The following is an 8,515-nucleotide window of genomic DNA, read 5'->3' on the forward strand; positions in this document are numbered from 1 at the left end:
CTACTTCCTAACCCGAGGAAGGCTGGCTTAGCCAGTGGCAAAACCGACAAGCACAGGAGTAGTTTCAGACTGAGGACACCAGTGGGTGGTGTTCCAGAAACTTCAGTCGTCACCCCCCTCAACCATCTGCCCCCTCTTGCTTCCATGACAGAACACTGCCTGCAGCCTGGCACATGGCAGCCCCAAACAAGGACTATGTTTCCAGGCCTCCCTGGCAGCAAGGCAGGGCCCTGTCAGGGAGTCAGCTGTCCTGGGCCTTGCAGGTAAGGGAAGCACCCAAAGCAACACTGCCCAAGTGTGGTCCCCAGACTGGTCGAATCAGCACAACCTGGGTGCCTGTCATAAAGGAAATTTCTCGGGCCTCACCACAGACCCCCTAAATCAGAACCCTTAGGGGTGGGGCCCAGGAATCTGTGTTTTAACAAACCTTGCCAGTTATTCTTAAACATGCTCAAGGTTGTAAACCAAAGCCCTGAAGAATGCTGGGAGCAAATTTTCATAAGGAGCCTCGTGCCTGGACAGCCTCATGGAACAGACACTTATTAACTCTGGACTCCAATTTCTGGAGATCGAGAAACTCCTCTCTTAAATCATGGCCAAACCTGAATCCTAATGCAAGTGGGTGGGGAAGAGGAAGGAAGAGGAATGATGAGAAACTTAACCCAGACAGCAGAAATCAGGAAAGAAACAACATCCAAGTATAGTAAATAATAAACAGAAAACAAGACACAAGAAATAAAATCAAGACTATCTGGTATGCAAACAGTCTGAATTCTCTACCAAAGACAGAAATGACCAAATTCGGTTTGTTGCTATTATCGCTGCCTTCTGCCATGTCCCCGAACCCCAGTCACGTGCTGATTACAAGAGAAACGCTTTTTTTTTAAACGAGAAAGAAAAGTTAAAAATTAAGGCAAAGACATACTAGGTAAACACAAAGACAAACCAGAAGTGGAAATATTATTATTAAAAACATGTTGAGGACTTTCCAATAATCCTGCCTCTGCAAAATGAGGGTTTTTTCCAACCATTTCCCAGCCATCTGGAAACACAAGACTTGGAAAACTACCGCCTAGGAATCCATGGCACAACAGGGCTTAGGCCATTCTAGTCCCTTGAAATAGTTTATGTGACTTAAAACACAAGCATAGAAACGAGTGTAAAACTTGTGGCCCAAGTCTTTATACCTGACATTTGGCCCTGGGACATTTTTGTGTACTGTTTTGTCATATCCCTTGGGGAAAAGAGAAAGTACGCCTTGCCGCTTCAGATGAGGAAGGAAATGTAATTGCGAGTCACAGCCGTCCACCTCCTTAGACCTAAGGGATGGGGGGGAACCAAACACAAAGGCAGAGGAGTGGTACTCAGGCCCATCCCTGGGCGTTGCAGACAGATCTCCTTTTATCCATCCCTCCTAAAACCTGGCTATCATGGGGGCCACCGGGACAGGCAAGGAGGGGGAGCTCACAGTAATCCTGACTCAGAAGCAAGCGGGGGCAGTCTGATTACTACCTACTCTGCATGAGTCTGAGTGGAAACTAAAGGATACGGCTTACCCCCTCCCTGACTGACGCCTGCCTCCAAATTTCTGAGGCTTTCACTTACTGTCCTATAAAATGCGTTTAGTTACTAATTTTAGGACTGTAAAGAAGGGATTCTCCCAGATTCTTGGCGATATATGCTCCTAAAAGAGTTAATACAGAATTTAAGGCCAAAGGCCAAAAGCATTGAATAAGCAAAAGACAAAAGGTACAATCCACAAAGGTAAGCTTGATAAACCTGTATATACCCAATATGCATGCCAAATTCATAAATCCAAGACAAATATAAGTTGAGCTTGACTCAAAAAAAAGATTCAATAAGCAGGGATGCAGAGGGCAACCTCAAGATCACAGATATATCTGAAGTCTGTATCCCACAGAGAGTACACGTCCATGAAACCTTTTCACATTGATTGTGTAGCTGGTCACAAAGAAAATCTTAATACAGTCCAACAAGAGATTTTGCTGAGCACATTCACTCAATAGAACTAGCAGTCAACATTAAAATATGACCATACCCCCCACAAAACTTACTCAAAAATTCAGGACGTTGCCTTCTAAAAAATTCTTGGATCAAAACTGATCTACAGAGTACTAGAAAGCAATGGAAAGGTGAGCATTTCATACAAAGGCCCATTGGCTAGAGTTGTACTCAGAGGAAAACGCTGAACTTTATATACTTTTTTAATTAAAATAAAACACTAAAAATAAATGAACCAATTTAGATGTTAAAAGTAGAGCAACAGGGCTTCCCTGGTGGCGCAGTGGTTGGGGGTCTGCCTGCCGATGCGGGGCACGCAGGTTCGTGCCCCGGTCCGGGAGGATCCCACATGCCGCGGAGCGGCTGGGCCCGTGAGCCATGGCCGCTAAGCCTGCGCGTCCGGAGCCTGTGCTCCGCAGCGGGAGAGGTCACAGCAGTGAGAGGCCCGCGTACCGCACAAAAAAATAATATAAATAAATAAATAAATAAAATAGAAGTAGAGCAACAAAATAAGCCAGAAGTAAAAAGAAATGAGTAACAATAAAGGTTGAAATGAATGACCAACAAACAGAAAAAAAAGGTAGGAATAAAAAAATTATTTACAAATAATTTCCAAATTATATGACGTATATTTTATGAGATATATATATATATATCCAGCATATCCAATTAGAATCCTATTCTTAATATCTAATGAAGACATTCTACATCACAAGGCCTGTAATCTGTCCCTGATTTGGAAAACTTAATATCATAAAAATGTGAACTCTTCCTTATAAATAAAACATTCAGTGACATTCCAAACAGGATTTTATAGATTGTTTACTCCAACACCATTTCAAACTATAAAAACAGTCAACAGTCTCCATACCCAGCAATGGGGGAAAGGTTGAATAAATTACATCTGTACTACAGAACAGGCAGGGGACAACCTAGGGCGGGTAGGGGTGGCCTCTGCTTTTGTGCTCCCAGCACAGGGCTAGGCAAACAGTGGATACTCACTAACACTGAGTTCAATAGAAATATCCCTTGTCACCCGCTTCCTAAAATAGCCGTGACCTTTTAGGTGGACACAGCAAGCTGAGGTCTGCTATCACCAGCCCCCCACATACACACCCTTTTCCCCCAGGGATGCCACTCCCCAGGCTTAATCTGCCATATACTCCCTCTGGCTCCCTGTTATCAGCCTCTGAGTTTCTCCTTGTCCCTCACGCTGTCCTCTAAGCCAGTCTCTCCCCAGCTACAGGTGTAAGAGGCTGGGGGCTCCTGACTTCCCTCTCAATTTCAGGAGTGATTCCTCCCCCTTTTTGTCTGCTAAGGCAGTGGGACCTTCAGGAGCACAAGCCCCTGGAAGACTAGACACTCAGAGATCACAGAACCAGGAGTCAGCTACCTGCCATCTGCACACTCCACCCCCAGCTTCAAGATTCCTCGCAGGCACACAACGAAGATATCAACACTGCCATTACCACCCCCTAACTGATCTCAAACCCCTTTTGCAGACATCACCTCACCAGATTGTGCAAACCACCACGTGAGGTAGGCATTTCACCACCCAGAACTCTGGGACTCCGTGTGGCTATGTGGCTTGTCCCAGGATACCAAGCACGGATGAGAACTCTGTCTCCTCACCCCTCCATTGGCCTCACCTGTTACTTTCTCACATCAGGAGCAAAGCCAGCTGTGGTTCAAGTCACTGTACATGCTGCACTGTCAGGATTCTCCCAAATACAAACCACCACGTGAAATCAGACCTTTATTTCATGGGGTACCCGGGCTCAGGGTCAGCAGGCTTAATATGGTATGGTTTCAGGGTTATTAGAAAGCGCCATGAATTTCACAACTCCTTTCAAAAATGCAAATTCCCAACAAGGAAACTTTGGTGTCTTCATTTCCCCTAAGAGCTTTTCTATTTAGGTAGCCCTCAGATTCCTGATGTTCTGCAGGCAATGGGCTCACAGGGTGCTGAGGAGAAAAACTCAGAGAAACCTGAGTGTGTTTGCTTGGCTGTGATTGTAAAATACACCTATACACAGAATCTTCCTCCAGTGGTCCCCATGGGGCAAGTATCAGGGACTTGCTTCAGGCTTAGGGGGAGGGAAAAGACGGCAGCTGAGAAGAGGAAGGAGCAGGAAGGAAGGGGAGCTCCACAAAGACCCTGGGTCCTCTGAACATCCAGCACTCGGCACAGATTTCATTTCTACGTTCACCTCCTGCCCACACAGGGTTTCCCCTCCCCGCCCAAGTGAATTCCCAAAAACCCACACTCACCTATTCTGGCTCAATTCTCACTCCTACCACCTCAAACTACCCATCCTCCCAGAATCACGTGGCCAAGGCATCACTGATGGATCTTAGGTGCAGCAATCCAGGATGAGCCCTGACTACCATCCTTGCCCTGGAGACATAAAGGAGTCCAAGGCGACTCCCACTTGGCCTCTCAGCCAGTTCCTAGGCCCACCTCTCAGTCTGGACTCACTTCCATCTCACTCTCCCAAGTTGTTGGGTTTTTTTGGCCTATCCAAATTCAGCTTCCAAAGTCAAACATTTTAAGAACAGGGAAACCTTACTTCCCTGGCCTGCCTCTTTCACTTAGCTAATATCTACTGAGTACCGACATTCGGCAAGGTCCCTTCTGGATGCTCTGAGACCAAGAGACGAGTGAGAAATACCCCCCACCCTCCAGACACAGAGGACGGGGCAGAGAGAAGACTTGTGGCCATATAATTATTACTCCAAGGCGAGTTTTGAGAAGTGATGCCAAAGGAGTGGAGGAGGGCTGCATGGGCTCACAGCATGTCTTGTCCCTTCCTGCTCCAGGCACCTGGATGGCTCCCAGGAGGGTGGTGAATAACACGCAGAACTGGGAGAAGGAGGGCAGAACAGCATGAGCTATGACAGAGGAACAGGTCAGAAGGAGAGTAATTCAACTCGGCCCTTCAGGGCACGAAGGGAGTGATGGCTATTGTTATTATTACTGTTGACTCTTCCAGATGATTACTCATGCGCCAGGCCCTGCTGTAAGCTTTACGTCTATCCTGCGACACAGGGGTGTGGTGCACCAGTCACCACCTGTTCAGATCAGTGCCTGAGCTGTATGGTTATTAAGTATATTAACTCATTTAATCCTCACCATAACCCTGTGAGGTAGGTATTATTACTACCCCCACTTTAAAGATGAGGAAATGAAGGCATAGAGACCAGTAAGAGGTGAGATTCGGGAGGGATGCAGGAGCCCAAGGTAGTGAGCACCCCACGCCAGGGCAACAAATAGCCCTGGCACCTCACCTGGCCTCTCCTGGCAGGGAACACCCAGTAGCATGAAGAGTGCCTTGAGGGAAGGAGCCCTGTTAATCCTCCTGGAATCCCCAACAACTGACTGAAACAAGGAAGGAATGGAGGAGTATAATGAGAGCCAGTCCGGGGTGGGGGTGGGGGAGCAAGATAGCACGCCCTACCTGTCCAGCTCCTGGACTCAGCCTGGCACTGCCCTGTAAACTTTTGTCCCTGCCGTGGGGCAGGGCAGAGGCTCACCCCTCCCAGGGCCACTCCATGCCCAGGTCAAAGCAGCAGGGAGCAAAGTGACGGCAGGGAGGGAAGGCAGAGCGGCGGGCTACCACAGATCCCCCAGGTCTGTCCTAAAACACCCAATCTCCGAAGAAAGGTCACTGATTAGAGGGGCAGAGACAGAAATGTGCCAGGCAAACTGTTCCCAGCTTGGGCTAGAACTGTCTAGCTTAGCTTCTCCCCAAAGTCGCAAGCTGATGAACTGCACAGCTCTCCTTTAGGCCAACAGATGCGTTTCTACGTTTTTAAATCTTCAGGGGACTGGGTAGAGCCCAGCGGGAGGTAAAAGTCAAGAATCCCTCCCTGAAACTGTAGCTCAAGGTTGAAATGGAGGAAAGGCAGCGAAGGTAAACACACAGGTGAACACAGCACCTGGGAGAGATCCCGCATTCTCTCAAACAAGAGTGCCTTGCAAATCAACTCCAACTAGCAGCTCCCAGAATTTCCGTCTTTCCAGTTCCGGAGGAAAGTTCCTGAAGGCAGCCTCCTCTGCTAGCTCTCCTCAACATAAGCCCTTCCCAGAAGGGTACACACACTCCCGAGAACTCAACGGGGTCAGAGGGGCCGTGGCCACCGGCCATCCCCACACCAGCCAGTCGCCTTCTTGTCGCAGGTTCACCCGGTCCCAATCCGGCCCAGGCCCTGAGCCCCAGACTCCGGCGGAGCAGCACAATCACGTGGCCCTGGCCACTGTGGGACCCGCCTGTGCACCCCCCACCCCACAGGGAGGGCTCCCCGCCGTTGACCGAGCTGGGCAGCCAGGCTGACTCAGCCCGTCCGGGACCAGCCCGACACCTGCCCCCTTACGGTTACACGCCGTGTAACCAGGAAGCCGCAGGGCCGGACCGGGAGGGGGCGAGGAACAGTCCGGGGCCTTCCGGCGGGGGCCGCGTAACCCTGCCACCGCCCCGTCCCTTGCCCCCAGCAGGCCGGGGAACCCTCACTCACCTAGCCACTGGCCACCGGGTGGGGGACCGCGAGGGGCGAACGGGGACGCGGGCAGCAGCGGCTCTCTCTGCGGGCGTCCCAGGCGCGGCACCTCGGACCAGCCTCGAGTTATGTCCCACTCCCGCTCTCGGGGCTCGCTGGGCACTCGGGACCCGCGAGCTGCTCAGCAGTCAGGGAGGGTCTGGAGGAGGAGCCGTTGGGCGGAAAACTCCCCTCTCCCGCCGCCCCAACGCGCCCCGGGGCGGAGCCGCGTGCGCCAGGGCGGGGCGGGCCCTAGGGGCGTGGTCTGCGCTCGGCCCCGCCCCCAGGTTAGGGCTGTCCTGGGCCCGCAGGCTGCGAGCATCCTCCCCGAGCAGCGGAAGGAAGCTAAAGGGCCTTCTGTCGCGGTAGGAGGATACAGCAAGCGCCTGGAGGTAGGCGAGGAGCCAGTTCTCCCCACCGCCTCCCGCGACCGGTCCTGCCCTGCGCCGCACTCGTGGGGAGGGGATTTACCCAAGCCCCCTCCAGCCCAGTGTACCTTACTTAGTGACTGTGTACATTAAAAAGGTGACCCATTCTACATTAGAAAGGTGACATAACAGTATGGAAATGGAGATGGGGGTGGGAGAGTAGCTTTGTAGTGCAGAAACCGCGACCACCTACCTTAGCCAGATGATCAAGGTCAACATCAAGAATGTTAAATCAACAGTGATAGTATGTACCGATTGTGGTCTTCCTCACAAGTATACATAATCACAGTTTAATCGTGAGAAAAACATGAGACAAATCCCAGTTCAGGGATATTTTACAGAAAACTTGACCAGTACTCTTCAAAATTGTCAAGGGCATCAAAACCAAGGAAAGTCTGAGACACACACTGTCACAGCCAAGAGAAGCCTGAGGAGATGCGAAAACTAAATGTAACGTGGTATCCTGGATGGGATCCTGGAAAAAGGGCATTAGCTAAAAACTAAGGACATCTGAATAAAGTATGGAGTTTAATTAATAATAACGCATCAATATTGGCTCATTCGCTGTAGCAAAACACCACGCTAATACAAGATAGTAATAGCAGAAACTGGAGTTTATGAGAACTCTATTTGAACTTTTTTGTAAATCTAAAACTATTCTAAAAAATAAAGTTTATTTTTTTGAAAAAAGGACACCTACGCAATATATGAATATATTTATTTATATTGATATTATATATTAAATAAATATTTTTAAAAAACAGATTCACTCTTCATTCCCCCAGCCCACTTTTAGGCTTGGCTTTCATACATTACGTAGATGTACTGTCTACAAAAACGGTGTTGCTGTATTTTTCTGCAACGCGCTTTTTTACTCACTAGATCTTGGAGGGTCTTTGCATGCAAGCGCACCTGGATCAACTTGGTTCTTCCTAAATCCTGCATAATACTAGCGGTCTTGTGCGTCACCATTCTTAATTACTTAGCTCTTTACGAAAGGACTTTTAGATTGTTGTCCGTTTGAGGCTGTTCAAAAAAAAAAAAAAAAAAAACTGCTGGTCCAGCTTGCGTTTTAATAGTGCAAGGAGCGGGACTGGGCCGGGTGCGGTGGGCTGCAGAGGATGCCGGCGTGCGGGGGCTGGACGCAAGCCGTGCCCTGCGGCAGCCTTGGCCGCAGCCCAGCTACGAACCCTGGGGATCCAGTCATCTTCCGCAGCCTCTCCAACACCCCTACCTCCCCCAAGGCGCGGCTCTTTCTCGGGACTGGACTGCATTTTTTGGAGATGACTGGGCGGGGGAGGATGAAACTCAGGCCAAAGGCTCGGGAGCTGCTCGGAGGAAACGCGCCCCGGAGCTGAAGAAGAGCGGAGGGTCAGAGGCACAAGGCGTCTCTCCCAGGGTTGTTGTTACTCGGGTGGGGACGCCTGCGGCGGCACAGGAGCAGGCGCCAGTGTGAAGCCCCCGACCGAACTGGCGGCGTTCCGGGGGGCTTCTGTTACCAGGCGCTCTCTCCGGGCTGGGGTTTTCGT

General features: G+C 50.1%; 1 protein-coding gene across 1 annotated transcript in view; it reads right to left on the reverse strand.

The window, feature by feature from the left end:
* Positions 1–6,743, reverse strand: part of ANXA11 (annexin A11) — a 41,797-nt gene extending 35,054 nt beyond the window's left edge. Inside the window, exon 1 of the mRNA XM_082854633.1 lies at positions 6,538–6,743. The gene's annotated coding sequence lies outside the window, so the exon portion shown is untranslated. The remainder of the gene's footprint in view (positions 1–6,537) is intronic.
* Between the last annotated feature and the right edge of the window lie 1,772 nt (positions 6,744–8,515).

Source organism: Leucopleurus acutus (assembly GCF_964270905.1).
Source record: "Leucopleurus acutus genome assembly, chromosome: 14".
Lineage (NCBI taxonomy): Eukaryota > Metazoa > Chordata > Mammalia > Artiodactyla > Delphinidae > Leucopleurus > Leucopleurus acutus.